This window comes from Phoca vitulina, unplaced genomic scaffold (assembly GCF_004348235.1).
Source record: "Phoca vitulina isolate PV1807 unplaced genomic scaffold, GSC_HSeal_1.0 scaffold1, whole genome shotgun sequence".
NCBI classification, from domain to species: domain Eukaryota; kingdom Metazoa; phylum Chordata; class Mammalia; order Carnivora; family Phocidae; genus Phoca; species Phoca vitulina.
In genome coordinates, this window is record NW_022589704.1 from 94436849 (window position 1) to 94454711 (window position 17863).

Sequence of the window (17863 nt, forward strand, 5' to 3'; positions counted from 1 at the left end):
AGGGCTCTCCCTGGACATTGCCGTCCGTTCCTGCCCTATTTGTCTGTCCGTGCACCAGCACCACACTGTTTTTATTACAGGAGATATAGAGTATGTTTACTCCACGGTAAACTATTTTTCTCATTATAGCTTTTCTTAGTGGTGATTCTTACAAGACTTTTTCATAAGAACTTGAGTAGGAACTTGTCTAGCTCCAAAAAAATCTTGTTGGTATTTTTATTGGAATTGTGTTCACTTTATAAAGTCACTTAGAGAGAAGTGACATTTTTTATAATACTGAGTCATTGTATCATAGCAGAGTGAAGGTGGCCTTCTATATTTTCAAGTCCACTTTTGTGATTTTGAGGAGTTTTAAAGCTTTCCTTGTGCAGATTTTATACATTTCTTATGATTTTCCCTAAATATTTTATCTTCTCTGTTGGTAATATTAATGAGATTTTCTATATAACAGCTTATCCCTCTAACAGGTTATTATTAGTATAAAAGATGGTGATTGATTTATGTATATTAATTTTAGTGAACCTGAATTTTTATTGTTTGAATTAATTTTATTGTTGATTCACATTATTTTTTCAGGCATACTACTGTCATCTAAAAATATAGTTTTTATTCTTCTCTAATTCTTAGGCTCTATTTGATTTATCTTGTATGACTGAATTGACTACACTATAATGTTGAATAGTAGTGGGGACAGTGGGCATCCTTGCCTTGTCCGTGATTTTACTAGAAATGCCTCAAATATTTCTCTATTAAGTGAGATACTGGTGTTCAGACAAAGGGTGTGTGTGTGTGTGTGTTACCATGTTAAGAAAAAAATACATCAATTCTTGTCTTTCTGAATTTTTATCAGGGAGGGTGTTAAATTTTGTCAAGTCTTTTAAAATATCTGTGCAGAGACTCATGCAGTTATTCTTACTAGATTTAGCAATGTGGTATATTATATTAACTAATTAATACTGAGCCAAATGCAAGTGGCTTTTGGTCATGGTATATTTTTTAATGTAGTATTGCATTGTCTTGCTTATATTTATTTAGCATTTTTGCATCGAAAAATAGTGACATTGGTCTGTAATACTTTTTAACTGTCTTTAATCAGGTGAAATTGTTTTCTTAGTTTTGGCTGTTATAACAAAATAGCATAAACCTGGTGGCTTATCAACAACAGAAATCAATTTCTCACAGTACTGGAGGCTGAAATTCTAATCAGGGTGTCAGTGTGGCTGAGTTCTGGTGAGGGCCCCCTTTCTGGGTTGCAAATCGCTGATTTCTTGTGTCCTCAGCCTCCTGGTACCCTCACATGGTGGAGAGCTGGGGGAGGAAGCAAGCTCTCTCACGATGCTTATGAGAGCAGTAATCCCATTAATGAGGGCTCACCCTCAGGACCTCATCTAATCCTGACCACCTCCCAAAGCCTCCACCTCTTAATACCATCATATCTGGAGGGAGGCTTTCCACATATGAATTTGTTGTGAATGAACACATTCAGTCCATAGTAACTGTTAAGGATATACCTGCTTTATAAAAATAATTAGAAGGTTTTTCTTCCTTTTTCATATTCTGGAAAAAATATAAGGAACATTGGAATGGTCTTATCTTGAGGATTTGTTAGAATTCTCAAGTGAAATGATAGGGGCCTACAGTTTTTTTGGATGGAATACTATATTAATTACTTTCTTTATTCTTTTAGAGAAGTTTATCTGATTAAGTTTTCTATCCTGAATAGAACCAATTTTGGTAAATGTCTTTTCCAAAGAAATTACTCCATTTTATCTATATTTTCAAATATAGTTCCATAGAGATGACATCTATAAAGTAGCCTCTTAATTTTTTTTTTTTTTTTCTATTTTAGTGGTGATTTCCTATTGTCGTTTCTTATCTTGTATATTTGTGCTTTCTTTCCCCCTTCCTGTTTTTGGATCGGATTATGTAGGGGTCCATTTAAGAGAAACAACCTGGATTTTGATTTCTTAACTAGGTTTATTGCTTTGCTATTCTCTACTTCAGTACATTTTGCTCTTACCCTTGTCTCCTTCCTGTACTTTCCTTGATTAATTTTCCTTTTTTGGCCTTTTGAGCTGAGAATTTATTTATATCCTTAAATTTTTACTGTTCAATGTGCTAATAATTTTTCTGTGACCACAGCTTTAAATGCATCCAGTTGTTTTATCATTATATTTTAGAAAAGGTTAAAGTTCATTTTGAGTACTCTATTTCATTTGAGAGTTGCTTAAAAGTTAGTTTTCCAAGTCACAGGAGGGAGAAGGGCTTTTTCATTTTTTAATTTGGTCGTTAATTTATGGTTTTATTGTATTGTTATCAGCGTGTTTTTTTTTTTTATAGTTCTACTTTAGGAACCTACTGATGTTTGAGACTTAACATATGAGTTTTCATATGTTTCAAGTGTGTGTGTGTATATGTAGTGAGACTTTCCCCAGAGCAAGTATATAGATCTAGAGCTGTCGTGTCTTAGAGCATGAGTAACTTGAACTTCACCAAGTCCCAACTGTTCTGATCTGCAGTGTGGAAGAGTTGTTTTTCCACACATCCTCACCAACACATGATGTAACCAGTAATTATTTTTTTGTGATTATGATAGTCATGACATAATATCTTACTGCCATTTCAGGTTATATTTCCCAAGTAATGATATTAGCACTTTAATACATGTTTTTGCCATTTATTAAATTCTTCTGTGAACTGCCTATTCATATACTTTCCATTTTTAAAACAAGTTTCCTACTCCTTGGTAGTTCTTTATAAATTTGGGATAGTGATTCTTATTAGGATACTGTGCCTTGACTTTTCTTTTTCTTCATGGTAATTTTTTTTCCCCACAGAGATTGAATAATTCAATGTAGTGAAATACTTCATTTTACTTTGCATCCTGAAATAATATAAACATCTTCTCCAAAGCATTCTTCAAAAAGTTTTATAGATTTGCTTTTTACATTCAGAAGGTTTTTTTTTAGACTTTAGTTTTTTAAATAGCAGATTTAAGTTTACAATGAAACTGAGAAGAATGTATGGAGATTTCCCATACTCCCTCTGCACCCACACATGCATAACCCCCCCAATCACTAGAATGGTATATTTTTACCAACAGTGAATCTACATTGACATGTCATAATCACCCCGAGTCCATAGTTTACCTTAGGTTCACTCTTGGTGGTGTGCATTCTGTGGGTTCAGACAAATGTATAATGGCATATCCATCATTATAATGTCATGCAGGGTATTTTCACTGCTGTCAAAATGCTCCTGTTCATCTCTCTGCTTATTCATTTCTCCTGCTCACCTTGCTCCTAAGAACAACAATTTCTTGTTTGTTTATTGGTTTTGTTTTATTGTTTCCATAGTTTTGGCTTTTTCGGAATGTCATATTATTGGAATCAAACAGTATATAGCCTTCTCAGATTGGCCTCTTCCACTTGGTAATATACACTTAAGGTAACTCTGTGTCTGTTCACAATTTGATGGTTCATTTTTAGTGCTGTGTAATATCCCATTGTCTGGATGTACCATGGCTTATCTACCCATTCACCTACTAAAGGACATGTTGGTTGCTTCCAAGTTTTGTCAGTTATGAACAAAGATGCTATAAACATCCATGTGTAGGTTTTTATGTGGACACTAAGTTTTCAACTCTTTTTGGTAAATACCAAGGAACACAATTGCTAGATCATATGGTAAGAGTATGTTTGGCTTTGTAAGAAACTGTCCAACTATTTTCCAGATTGGCTCAACTATTTTATATTCCCACTACTAACTTGTGAGAGTTCCTGTTGCTCCACATCCTCACCACTGGGGGGTATTGTCACTGGATTTTGGCCATTTTAACAGATATATAGTGGTATCTCATTATTGTTTTAATTTGCATTCCCTTGATGGCATGATGTGGAGCATCTTTTCATATGCTTATTTGCCATCTGTATATCTTCTTTGGTGAAGTATCTGTTAAGATCTTTGGCCTGTTTTTAAGGGGATCGTTTTCTTATTGTTGAGTTTTAAGTGTTGTTTGTATATGTTAGGTTAGTCTTTTATCAGATGTATCTTTCACAAATATTTTCTCCCAATCTGTGGCTTGTCTTCTCACTTTTTTGATATTATATTTCACAGAGAGACATTTTTAATTTTAATGAAGTCCAGCTTATCAATTATTTCTTTGATGAATTATGTCTTTGGTGTTGTATCTAAAAAGTATCACTGTACCTAAGGTCATTTAGGTTTTCCCCTACATTATCATCTAAGAGTTGAATAGTTTTTTGTTTTAAATTTAGGTCTGTGATCCATTTTGTGTTAATTTTTGTGAAGGGTATAAAGTCTATTTCTAGATTGATTGATTGTATATGAATGTCCTGTGGTCTTAGCACCATTTTTTGAAGAGATTATCTTTGCCCTATTGTATTGCCTTTGTTCTTGTCAAAAATAAGTTGACTGTATTTATGGGGGTCTTTTTCTGGTCTCTCCATTCTGTCCCATTGATCTGTCTGTCCTTTCACAAATACCACAGTGTCTTGATTACTGTAGCTTTATAGTAAGTCTTAAAATTGGATAGTGTCTGTCCTCCAACTTTATTCTCTTTCACACATTTAGTTTTTAATCTGAGTTTATTATTTTGTGAATGGTCTGAGGTAGGGTTCTAATTTTGTCTTTTTTATTCAGATACAAAGTGGACCTGATGCCATTGTTTCAAGAGTCAATCCTTTCCTCTCTAACTCATGGTGCCATGTGTCCTACACCTCAATCCCATATATGTGGGTCTGTTTCTCAGCTCTCTTTGTATTCATTGACGCAATGATCTCACTTATTTAACTATAAAGTACATTGCCTGACCCTTTTTTGGATGTTAGTGCAGTCACTCTTCTTAAAGATTAGTTGGTTATTTTTGGTCTTCTTTTTTGTAAGAATTTCACCATCAGCCCGTAAAGTTCAATGTATAAACGTGCTGGGATTTTGACTGATAATGTTTCACATTTAAAGATTAAGTCAGGAGATTGAGCGTTTCGATCTACTATGGTATGTTTTCTTGGTTGCTTAGGTTTTCTTTTATGCCCTTCAATAAAGTAGTCACTATAAAGATTTTCACATCTTTGTGTTTATTCCTATATACCTTCTAAATTTTACTATTTTAAATGAGATCTCCTAAAAATGTTACATTTTTAATAATTTGGCACCTTTCTTAGGACACTATCTTAGTTCTTTTATTGAGTAAACATGCTACTATCTTCATATACCTGATGATTTGCCTCTGGTTTCTCTTCAGTTTTCTATGGAGATAATATTGACTATAAATAATGATAGTTTTGTTCATTACTTTCTCATTCTTATACCTTTTGTTTCTTTATGTCATTGCTCTAAGACCTAGAAAATATTGAACAGAAGTGGTAATGGGGCATCACTGTCTAGAACAAAAACTTAAAGGAAATGTCTTAAATTTCACTATTTAGTATCATGCATGCTATAGATTTTTTGGTAGACACCCTTTATCAACTTAACAGAGTTCCCTTCTATTCCTAGTTTGTGAAAGATTTTTGTTTTTAAATCATGAGTAAATGTTGAATGTCAAGAATTTTCAGCAACTATTGAAATATCTTTTTTTAAATTTTCTAAAATATATATATTTTTGGAAATTAATAGATTTTTCTAGGGGCAAATCACCTCTGTATTACAGGATAAACCTTATTTGGTCATACCATATTATTACCATTATCATGGCTATTATTTTTTTATATTGATAGATTGTTTTATTTAGGATTTTTGAGACATTTGTTAATTTTTTTCCCTATATGACCTATGTTTTCTTTTAGTATCAAGGTCATTCTGGATAACTCATAAAAGTCTTTCCTCCTCTTCTCTTCCTTTTCTTCCCCATTACTCCCCCTTCTTTCTCCTCTTCCCTGCTATTTCTACTTCCTAGAACTTTTTCTGTAAGATAGGGATATTAGAGTTTTTGTATTGTTTTCAGATTTTGTAAAAACTGCCATTAAAAAAGTTGGGCCTACAATTTAACAATAAAAAGACAAATAACCCAATTTAAAAATGGGCATAGGAATTGAAAAAAAAAAAATCTCCAGACATGATGTACAAATGACCAATAAGCAGATGAAAAGATACAGAACAATATTAGCCATTAAGAAAATGCAAATCAAAATCACAACAAAATACCACTTGCTACTACTAGGATGGCTATAATCAATGATAAATAATAATGAATGTTGGAGAAAATGTGGAGAAATTGGAACCTTCCTATATAGCTGATGGGAATTAAATGGTATAGCTGCTTTGGAACACAGTTCACCAATTCTTCGAAATGATAAATATAGTTATCATAGGACCCAGAAATTCTATTCCTCCATATATACACAGGAGAAAAGAAAACTTATGTCCACACAAGAGTTGGCACATGAAGGTTTTTAGCAGCATTGTTTACAATAGCCACAGAATGGAAACAGCCGGAAAGTCCATTAACTGATAAATGGATAAATACAAATTGGTAAATGCCTATAATGGAATATTATTTGGCAATAAGAAGGAATGGAATACAGATAAACACTACAACATGGACAAATCTTGAAAACACTATGCTAAGTGAAAGAAGCCAAACACAAAAGGTCTTATACTGTATGATGTATTTACATGAAATGTTCAGAATAGGCAAATTTGATGGGGATAGAAAATAGGTTATTGGTTACCTCTGGCTAGAGAATGAGGAGTGGCTGCTAATAGGTACTGTGGGTTTCTTTTTGGGGTGATGAAGCTCTTCTAAACTTAAGTGATAGTGATAGTTGCACAAACTGCATGTGCTGTAAATAAAGAAATTGTGCACTCTAAATGGGTGAATTTTATGATATGTGAATTATATCTCAATAAAGAGGTTTAAAAAATCTCGGCCTATTGGTTATACATGAGTAATTTTTTTTTCAACTATGGAGTTGATCTATGAAATTGTTCAAGATTTGGTTCTTGAGTGAGCTTTATTAAATGTTCTATTTTAAATTTTAGGACATTGATCATTTTACTAATGTTTTCAAATTTATTGCCATAAAGTTGCTCATACTGAAGTATTTGTTATTTTAAATATCTGTTGTATTCTCAGTTGTGTAGCCCTTTTTATTCCTAAGCTTACTGACTTGTTGCCTCTGTTTTTCATTGGTCTAAGCAAATATTGTTCTATTGATCCTGTACTAATGCTTTGTGTTCTGTTTTATTAGATTTTGATTTTACCTTTATTATTTCCTCTATTCCACTTATTGTTATTCTTTTTCTCTCCTTTTTGGTTAGATGCCTTGCACATTCATTTTCCATTTTTTTTTCATTTCTAGAATGTGCACTAAAATTTTAATTTCCCACTATGTATTGCTTTAGTTCCTTCCATTGTAGAACATTTGATACACAGTAATTTTAAGACACCAAATTCTATTTTTTCAAATGCCTTTATACTTAATTACTGACCCATTTATATTAATTATTGATCCTTTTATAATTATTAGAAGTTTATAGTTTTTCACTTTTTATTAAGAAAAAATTCAAATATATAGAAAAATTAAAAGTCCAGGAGAATATAACATTCATCTATCCATAAGTTAGCATCAAAACATTTTAACATTTTTGTTTCATGTGTATTTTTTCCAAAGTGAGTAGTAAACACCATGATATTTCAACCCTAAATACTTTAGCATGTGTCTTTCTAAAATAAGGACCCCTTCTTTTATAACCACAATATCATGTTTAACCCTTAGCAAAAATTTTTTAAAGACTTTATTTCTTTATTTTTCCTTGCACGCGCGCACGCAAGAGAGAGAGAGAGAGAGAGAGAAAGAGCACAAGCAGGAGCAGGGGGAGGGGCAGAGGGAGAGCAGACTCCCTGCTGAGCAGGGAGCCCAATGTGGGACTTGATCCCAGGACACTGTGATCATGACCTGGGCCAAAGGCAGATGCTTAACTGACTGAGCCACCCAGGCGCCCTACCCTTAGCAAAATTAATAAAAATTCTCTAATACCAGCCTTACTTACATTTGTCTAGTTGTTCCCAAAATGTCCTTGATAGGTGTTCCATTTGGAGAAAGGCCCAACCCATGACTTTAACTTAGTTATGTCCTATCTCATTTCATTGATTTTAGTCTTTGTACTTCCATTTATGGACATTGACTTTTTGAAGAGTTCCAGAGCACCCTTCATCCTGCATATGCCTTATTGTTTTCTCGTGGTGCCATTTATCTAATTCTCAAATTGTGTATTTCTTGTAAGCTGGAAATGACGTCAAAAGGCTTGCTTAGATTCAGGTTAAACATGTTTTTTTGCAATAAAAACTTCCTAAGTGACTCTATGTACTTCTCATATAGCATCATATAAGGAGGAACATGTCAGCTGATCTCTCCCTTGTAAAATATAACTTTTTCCCTTAGTAGTTAGCAAACATTATGAAGTGATATTTGTTAACATACGAATATTCAGTTTCCCATCCCTCTTTTACCATCTTTCAGATCTATTGACGATCCTTATTTGGATCAGTTATTTCACTGGGGATTATGAAGTGGTAATATTTCTGAGGTAAGCTTCCTCTTCTCAAATGGGAAAGCACTATAATTCCCCTACCAAAACAGAAACAGAAACAGAACAAAACAAAATGAAACAAAAAACCACACACACACACACACACACACAATAAATTCTTTATTTTTTAAAAAAATCTTTTTATTAAGGTATAATTTACATACAATAAAATTCACCACTTTTCAAGTATGTAATTTGATGAGTTTGACAAACAGTTTTGTAACCACCACCACAATCATGATACAGAGTATTCCCCCACACCAGATAATTGCCTTGAGCCTCTTTGTAGTGGCTCCCATCTACATCCCTAGCCCCAGGCAACAACTGATCTGCTTTTTGTCTCTAGAGTGTTTTAGAATCAAATGGAATCAAACAAAAGCCAGTCACAAAGTAGGATATTCTTTCAGTTGGCATAATGCCATGAATAGATTCATGCAGGTTGTTACCTTTATAGATACAGTTGACCCTTGAACAATGTGGACACTTGGGCTGCTTCCATATCTTGGCTTTGTAAATAACGCTGCAGTAAACATAGGGGTGCATTATCTCTTTTCCTTTGTGATTTTAATTTGCTTTTCTCCAGTGACTAATGAGGATGAGCAGCTTTTCATACAATTATTTGACATTTTTATATCTTTTGTTGATAAAGATTGAGAATCTTTTGCTCATTTTAAGTGGGTTGTTACAGTAAGCTGTAAGATTACTTATAGAAGTGTGTTTTTTAACTTATGTATGTATGCGAGTTATTTCTTCGTTAATAATTTAATTTTACCAAACATGGTTGGAGAAAGTATTTGATATGAGACTTGTAGTCTAGAAGTCTTTATCTATTGACATTGCTTAATAAATAGGAAACATAATATTTCCCAGGTCTGTTCCCTCTTAAAAACCCTGTCCTACATCAATACTTCTTGATTTAAAGAACAGAAGGCCCCTCCTAAATCATCCATGGACAATAATTTGAGAAATACTTTGCAGCATAAGGCATTTAATCCTTTCACTGATTCATAACTTAATTCAGCATACATTGAGTATCTTTCACGTAGGTGATCATTATGTAGGTGCTAGGACACCTTGGGTGTCGTATTGTAAATAGATGGTAGACAATTAAGTTATCTAAATTCCTTGATAAACTCTCTCATAGCTTTCCTCTGTTTTCCTTTGGGTTTTCTTCAGAGCCAGGACCTCCGTATCAGGAGACTGTAACTAGCAGATGACTCCCTTCTTACTGAAATATCTTCTTTACTGGGTTTCTGGATGAGCCTCCTCTCCTGGTTTGTCTTCTCCCTCATTAGCTGCCCCTCAGGGTGGTCTCTTTTGCTGGTTGCTCTTCATATTCTTGACTTTTTAAAGTGGGAATGACTCAGGATTCAGTCCTCAAATGTCTTCTCTTTTTCAACTGTACTCACAGCCATAATGACCTACCTGATGTGACGGATTTAATTTAACATCATCTATACTTTATACAGCTCCCAAATTCACATCTCCACCCGCGACTTGTGCCCTGAACACAGTCCGTGAATGTTTATCCAGCTGCCTATTCAATAACCCCAATAATAACAGTGACAACCACCAACACAAACTTCACTAACACAAAATCCACCACCACAAACATTTATATAGCCCTCACCAAAAGCCAGGAACTATTCTAAGAGCTTTGCATAATTTAACTCTATTTAAAGTATAATTTCATAGGTTTCCCAATCCTAACACATCCAAACTGAACCCCTGATTCTTCCACCAAATTTGCTCTACCCACAGCCTTCCCCATTTCAATTAATAGCGACTCCATTGTTTTGGTTGCTAAGGCCAAACACTTGGAGCTATTTTTTTTTTACTTCTTTTGTTTTTCCTAACCCCTGTCCCAAGCAGATACAGCTGGCTCTCAAAGCAAAACAATCCCAAATTGCTGCCAGTACTCATTATACCTCTTGCTGTGGTCCTGTTCAAGCCATCCTCTCTCACCTTGATTCTTACAATAATAGCCTGTAGCAGATTTTCCCATGGCCTCCCTCCTTTTCCACCTATAATTCATAATAGGGTAGACAGAATGGTCCATTAAACAAAAGTCAGATCATGAAACTTCTCTCCTCAAAACTTATGTGTCCTTGGCCTTCCATATCCCCTAGGGTAAAAACCAGTCCTTAAATTGGCCCATTAAGCCCCACCCAGCGATCTGTTCCATTAACCCTCTGCCCTCACTCTGTTCCATCCCTACTGCCTCTTGCAGTTCCTAAATCTCACTGGGCACAATCCTCTCTAAGGACCACTGCACCAGCATCTTGTCTCAGACACCTGCATGGCTTACCTGCTCCCTCACCTCCTTTAATCACACTTATATTCTCACTGAGACCTTCACTGAGCCCTCTGTTTAAACTTGAATACCACTCAGCCTTCCTTGTTTTATTTTTCTCCATAGCACTGATTGCCTTATAATGGAGAATATGATTTCCTTCTGTATTCTTTTCTAATGTCTTTCTTGCCCTCCAGATTGTAGGTTCCATAAGGTCAAAAAAATTTTTTAAAGATTTTATTTATTTATTTGACAGAGACACAGCAAGAGAGGGAACACAAGAGGAGTGGGAGAGGGAGAAGCAGACTTCCCGCTGAGCAGGGAGCCTGATGCGGGGCTCGATCCCAGGACCCCAGGATCATGACCTGAGCTGAAGGCAGAGGCCTAACGACTGAGCCACCCAGGCGCCCCCCCCCAATTTTTTGTTTGTGTTTTTTTTTCACTCATATATTCTGGTACTAACACACTGTAAACAGTAAGTAATTGAAAGAACTAGACAGGATATGTTTTGAAGAACCAAAGACTTGATGAATTGGAGGTGGGGCCATCAATTAAGCCTTTCACTTGGTCCTGATGCAAGTGAAATTTCCAACTTGAGAAATGAACACAGCAAAACTCAGGATGGTGCCTGCAGCCCAGAGTCTGACTCTCAGCGTAGCTCTTCTCTCCCTGGGAAACACCAGTTTCCTGGACACTCTTCCTTAAATCAGTCACCAGCATGATAGTCCATTCTGGTGGAGAGGACCCCTTCTGAAATCCTTATTTCATGGCACCATGTTGATGAATCTTTTAATAAAAAGTTCTACTATTCTATATCTAAAACTAATGATGTAATGTATGGGGATTAACATAACAATAAAAAAATTTAAAAAAATGCACAAACAATGAATCATGGAACACTATATCTAAAACTAATGATGTAATGTATGGGGATTAACATAACAAAAAAAAATTAAAAAAAAAAGTTCTACTATTAAGCACATGAAGCAGCTTGACAATGAAAAGCCTCAGAGTTTTAAATATTGATTAAAAATGCCTTAAAATCTGATCAGTAGTTGCCCTAGACTTAGATTATTTACTTACTGGGAAAAGTAACACTTGAACCTCATTTTCCCTCACCTATCAAGTCACAGTGATGTATATGATTTTGAGCCTGACCTGTATGTAAATCAAAATTTCAAACCAACATTCACCAAATGCCCATAGTTGCATTTTGCTATTGTAAGCATCACTGGGCTATAAAATAAGTAGAAACACAGTCTCTGTCTAGGTAAGTGGGTGCTTAATGTGGCTTGCCCACATTTCTCAACTACAGCATAAAGCAAAAGAGGGATTTGAGCACTAATTTCAAACTCTGTTCAATTTTCACAGTATACATATTTTTGCCTGGTTTTTACACCTATCTGAAACAATGGCTTAAAACGCCTCCCATCAACTTTTCAACTGGTGATTTGTTTATCCAACGAATTATTTCCCCAACAAATACTGTCATTTAGGGTAACTGAACATTTTCTAGCACTTGAGAAGAATTTATAAAACCAGACATAATCCCCTGGGTTGTATTCTTGATGCCTGAAGACTTGTTTATGTATATCTAGGACTACTGTTTGTTTGTTTGTTTATTTATTTATTTAAACTTTTGCCCTAATCCTTGTAAGGCTATAACCAGTAGAATGATGTGTGGTTTATACTGAAGTGGCATATTAAAAACAGTTCAAAGTATATTATTATTGAACAGGGCACCTTATTTGATCTGCAGAAGAAACTATTTGTTCGGAAAAAAAATGTCAGTTTTAGAAGTCATCATTTTCTGTTAAAATAGGTTGTCTTTAAAAAGCATTTTCACGAGAAAATAGGAAAATTATGAAAACTCTTTAAGCTCTAACTGGGGCTAAACTGAGTTTAGCATTTTCTTGTCCATAACAAATGTTCCTTTTATCTTCCAAAATGCCAACAGGACATAACGGGCTGTGCTTCTTCACCAATTACAGGAAGGTTCCCCTTCCATAAGCTTTATTCCCAAATGTACTGGGGAATCAACTTCTGACTCCAGACAAATGGCTGTTCAGCTCTTACCTGCCAATTACAATAGTTTGGGTATCTGTGCCAGTCTCTGGGTCAGCCTGATAAGATTACAGGACCTGTTTGTTTAGTTCATTAGCTGAAATTCGTTCCACCTAGACCCAGCATGCAGGGGTTTGGGATGGGGGTGGGGTATGCCAGGGCCTGCCAGGGTGGATTGATTTTTCTTACTGGGAACTGGGAAAGGAAAACACTGTTTCGCTTTTGGGATCCCCATTTCCCGTTTCAGTTCCTCTGTTTGGGGCAGACAATGGAAGCCTCTAGGCCCCTCTCTCCCAGAACCCTGTCCCTGTCGCCCCCGTTGCCCCCTCCTCACCATCCCGCCCCTCACCCACCGGCTTCCCCAACTCCCGCTCCAGGCGGAGATTTGTCAGAACCGTTCGGTTGAGACTGATTATGATTGCAGCAGATGGGCTGGATTTGACAGCCCGATCCTAAGCAGCTTCTGATGGGGGTGCCGGGGAGGGGCGGGGAGGGGGAGAAGGTGGGGGGCGGGAATCTGTGGGCCGGAGCCGCCCGGTAGGAGCGCACTGCGCAGCCCCGCCAGGCGCTCCAGGGCAGCTCTTTAACGCGCCTCCGGGAGGAAAGTGGCACGCAGACCCGAGGGGCCTCGCGGAACGCGGGGGAAAAGTCCCACTGCCAGGCGGGCGCGGAGACACCCGGAGCAGGCGCGGGGAGACCAGTGGAACACAACAAAGCGGAAGGGCGCCGCGGAGCGCGCGGTGTCCCGGCTGCCGTGGGCTGTGCAGCGCGCGTGGCCCGCGCCACCTCCGCGCGCTCCGGACCTGGCAAGTTTGTCAACTCCGGGCTCTGCGGCCGGCGCCTGGCTGCCCCCGAAGTGACAGCACTGCAGGGTCTGCCCCCAGGGAGGGTGGCACCCACCTCGCCCGCGCCCCGCTGCAAAATGCTCCAGCACAGGCCAGGTAAGGAGACGCCAGCCCCCGCCCCTCCCAGGCGCGCCCCCCGCGCCCGAAGCCCGGGCTTCTCCGCCCGCCTTTCAGCCCCGTTGCTCCCACCGGACCCCAAGGGCTCCCTGCCTCCGTGCCTCCTTCTGCGGTCGCCCTGCATCCGTGCCTCCTCCTGTGGCCTCCTCGGTCCACCTCTGCCCTCCACGGCCCTCCCTGTCTGTCGTCCTTCTTTCCCACCTTACCGGATCCCAACAGCAGGGGGAGAAGTTCGGGGAGGTGGCGCGAGGTTACAGCTCTCCTCCCCAAGTGCCGGTGCTCGGACACCCCTGACACCTGAGGCAGGAAGGTGGGTGGGAGCCGGGTGCCTGTGCCTCATCCATCTCGCGGCTCGCACGCAGTCCGAGCACCACACAACACACACACAGACGCACAACGTCCTTTCCACCTGTGGGGCCTCGCTTTTGTGCTAGAAGTGCAAACGAAAACACTCACACGTGCAGACACAATTCCACGTTGGCATTCTCCAGAGACTCCCGAAGGGCGTAGGGGTGGCGGGGGAGGGGGTGGATCTTTAGAACCCCGACCCACCTACGCGCAGTACCCGCGCCTCTTCCGCCACTTGGCCTTGGCTCTCCTCTTCAGGTGCCCGCAGAGCAAAGCACCTCCAGGCGGGGACGGGAGGCTGCTGAGCTTGGCAAGGGCATTGCTGTGCCACCAGAAACCCCCTAACTTCCAATCCTTAGAGACCAGTGGCCTGGTCTGCTACCTGGTCTGGCCCCAACAGGGCACGCCCGCTTCCACCTGGCACACCCTACCCCCCCCCCCCCCCCCCCCCCGCCCCATCACCAGTGAGTCCTTGACAGGGTCTACCCCGCTCAGGGCCTCTAACCCTGACTGCCCCTCCCTTGCTGCTGCTGCTGGGGCCCCAGCTCGCCAGGAGCCAGGAGTGTGTGCCCTGTTGCTACTGGCAACTGCCTGTGCCGAAAGCTCAGCCCCCAAAGCAGCTTAATACTGATTGATGGGCAGAAATACGATATTTTCTGGAGCTTAGCAGCCGCTGGTGCAGAAGCCTTCCCTGCCGCTAGAGACCTGCAGACCTCCCGGGTAGCAGGCCTTCTTCCTTCCCTCTTCTAGGCGCCACCCCATCCACCCTTAGGAAAAAGGGGTGTTAGGGTATCCTCATCTTCTAGGGTTAAATTCGGTGCATTTGCTTTCCTGAGTAACCAATGGCAGCGCTAGAGTTTCCCTTATTCTCAAGGCTTCCGTTGAGTTGGATAAATGAGGCCCCTATTCCTAGACACTACCACCTTCCTTCCTCTTTTCATTCTCCACCTCTTCCCACACCATTTCCTACACATAGGTACTTAAAATAGATCAACCCTTTAATGACCGGAACTATTAGTACAAAAAAAAAAATTAGTACAAAAATTAGTACATAGATGCTTTTTCGAAAAATAATCCATTTCATATCAATATCTCTTCTTCTGCTACTTCTCTCCTCCCACTCCACACCTCTTCCCTCCTCCCACACAGAGTTTGGTCATTTCCACCCCTAGAAAGACACAGCCTGACAGTAAGCCCATTGCTGGGATAAACTTTGCTGCTTTCGTGTTTTGTTTTGTTTTGTTTTGTTTTTCATTTTAACCCCCTCATACTCATTACCCTAGCCTTTTTCTAGGATGGCAGCCTCCTCCTCTAAGCCATGGTGAACTAATACAAATTTATACGACTAATGGAAATACCTGCCCCAATCTATACTCCTGCCCTTCCTCCTGAGTACTGACTACAAAGGGCCAGATTCTGTTATCAGAGGATTTATCTTTAGAAGAACTTTTTTTGCAGTATTTCTTTTCAGCAACACAGTATTTTTGGCAAAGTATTTTCATGATCCAAATTGTCATGCTTAAGCTTCCTTTTGCCTGTGGACGTGAATTTGTATAAACGTGGTGTTTTAAAGTCATTCACTTATTCATCCAAACAAAACTTTCTTGAGAGGCTTCCGCTTGTTGGGCACCAATGTAGGCCCTGGGGTTGGGAATGGAGCAAAGACAAGACCCAAAGGCCTATTAGCATTTTAGAGCCCACATTACAACCGGATTGTGGTTATTGCTATCATGGTTAATATTATAACAGCACATTACATAGGAACAGGACTTTACAGTTTACAAAAGGCTTTCACAGACTTTATCTCCTTTAATCCTGGCAGCAGGAATTTTAAATAGCAGTGATTCCACCTAAAGGCCCAGTAATGCTCACCAATCCTGCTTAACCAAAAAGAAAAAAATCTTGCAGATCATCACAACAGCTGATGGAGCTTTAAAACACAGAATAAACAATTCAGAAGAAGCTTAGGAAGCTTAGTTGCTGGAATGTAGCTCAGAGAAGCTGAGTGCAATGGAACATGCACATTCCCAGGAAGGCATCCTGGGAAGAAACTCCATCCTGCGACCAGGGTGGCTCAGTGAACTGAGGGCTGCTGGAGGTGGCCACTTTCCAGGCTTCTGGACTGTTGCCTTATCCGAGGATCTAAAAAGGAGATGAAAGTGTAAGCACAAAGTTGCTGGGAGACTAGCAAATTAAGCAAAATGAGTAGGCAGTGATGTTACTTTCTTTAGCTACAAGGCATTCTTGAGATATCCGCAAGTTGCTAGTATATATTTACTTTAGAAATGAAGCAATTTTCTGTACTTAGAGCATCAAAAACGAGTTTGTGTGCCTTGGGTGAGCCATATGAAGACAATTAAGGTTTTGGTCATTTTTACCCATTACTTTGAAAACCGGGGATGTCTCAGGTGGATAAATAGCCATTTTGCTGTTTTATCATTTATAGAGAGAATGTGCATAAGGCTTTCATGTAGATGGGTTCGTTTTCTTATCTCCTTCAACATGGAGGAAATGCTTTTCTCACTTCCCAGCTGTGAATATCATTCATGACTTTTCTCCAAAAATGATTTCTAGAATCCTGGCTTCTAGTTAGAAAATTTGGTAGGCATTTCAGACATCATGCTAATACTCTTGCTTATCATCTTGAAACATTTCATTCAAAGTTTAGTTAGCAAGGTAGTGTATCACTGAGAGCTTATTATGGCCAGAGGCTGGCTGTGGGTACGACTACTGAGAGCTTATTATGGCCAGAGGCTGGCTGTGGGTACGACTAGATTAACAGATAACCCAAGAGGGTAATCACAGGGCAAGGTCTGTTACTAGGAAAGAATGAAGATGCCCAAAGAAACTTTTTACTGTTTAGTGCCATGTGGCTTTGTGGGAACTTTCAGATGTGTAAGGTTTTGTGGTTTTTTGTTTTTTGTATTTTTTTTTTAGTTTGTTTGTTTACTGGAGAATTTGCTCGCAAAAGCCCATTACTCTGTATTTGGCATTGCCATATGTTATTTTCATTCTTAGAAATTATAGCATTTTAGGTTAGAGCTTAGTTTAGAACTTGTAGGTCAGTGAAAAACACCTAATAAATACATATGTGTTTGGTAAGTTAGATGGACCTAGTTGGCCCTCCTCTGACAAACTTCAGCAGCTTCAGGATCCCTGAGGTTTTCAAATGAATGAAGTTGAGAGGGAGGTGCAATGGATTCCAACCTCAGACACGCTCCTCTGATTTTCCTATTTAATGTGAGCCATGTGAACAGAACAGAGCGGTGGGCACCGTGGTGATGATGGTTAGTGTCAGCCTGGTTCAGGGTTGTCAGTCTTCCCCATGATTCTCTAATCTAGGGCCCCATCATTCAGTCATTCAGTCATTCAATAAATATTTGCTGAGGAGCACTTTTAGAGAACGGGCTCTGTGCTCCAAGCCTCCTAGCTTTTGCTGCAGAACTGTGTATTTCCTGCTTAGCCAATTGGCATATTCCTTTCAAATATCTGAGAGTTTTGTCCTCCGGAGTTCCTGTGGGTGTAGTTTAAAGGCAGCAGAATGCGGGTGACGGAGAGGCTTTCTTGCTGCAGTAAAATGCTGCTGAGGGCTGCTGCCTCTGCCTGAGATTGCTTTCTGGATATTAGACTCTTCCACCTAAGT

At 39.2% G+C, this 17863-nt stretch overlaps 1 protein-coding gene across 13 annotated transcripts in view; it reads left to right on the plus strand.

The window, feature by feature from the left end:
* NCKAP5 (NCK associated protein 5) overlaps nucleotides 1–17863 on the plus strand; it is a 974611-nt gene that overhangs the window by 377622 nt on the left and 579126 nt on the right. Inside the window, exon 1 of one of the 13 annotated variants that reach the window (XM_032411749.1) lies at nucleotides 13443–13851. The exons of 11 other annotated variants lie outside the window; for them this stretch is intronic. The gene's annotated coding sequence lies outside the window, so the exon portion shown is untranslated. Of the gene's footprint in view, nucleotides 1–13442; nucleotides 13852–14712; nucleotides 17862–17863 lie in introns of those variants that run through there. One more of the 13 variants, XM_032411777.1, reaches the window with a different exon arrangement.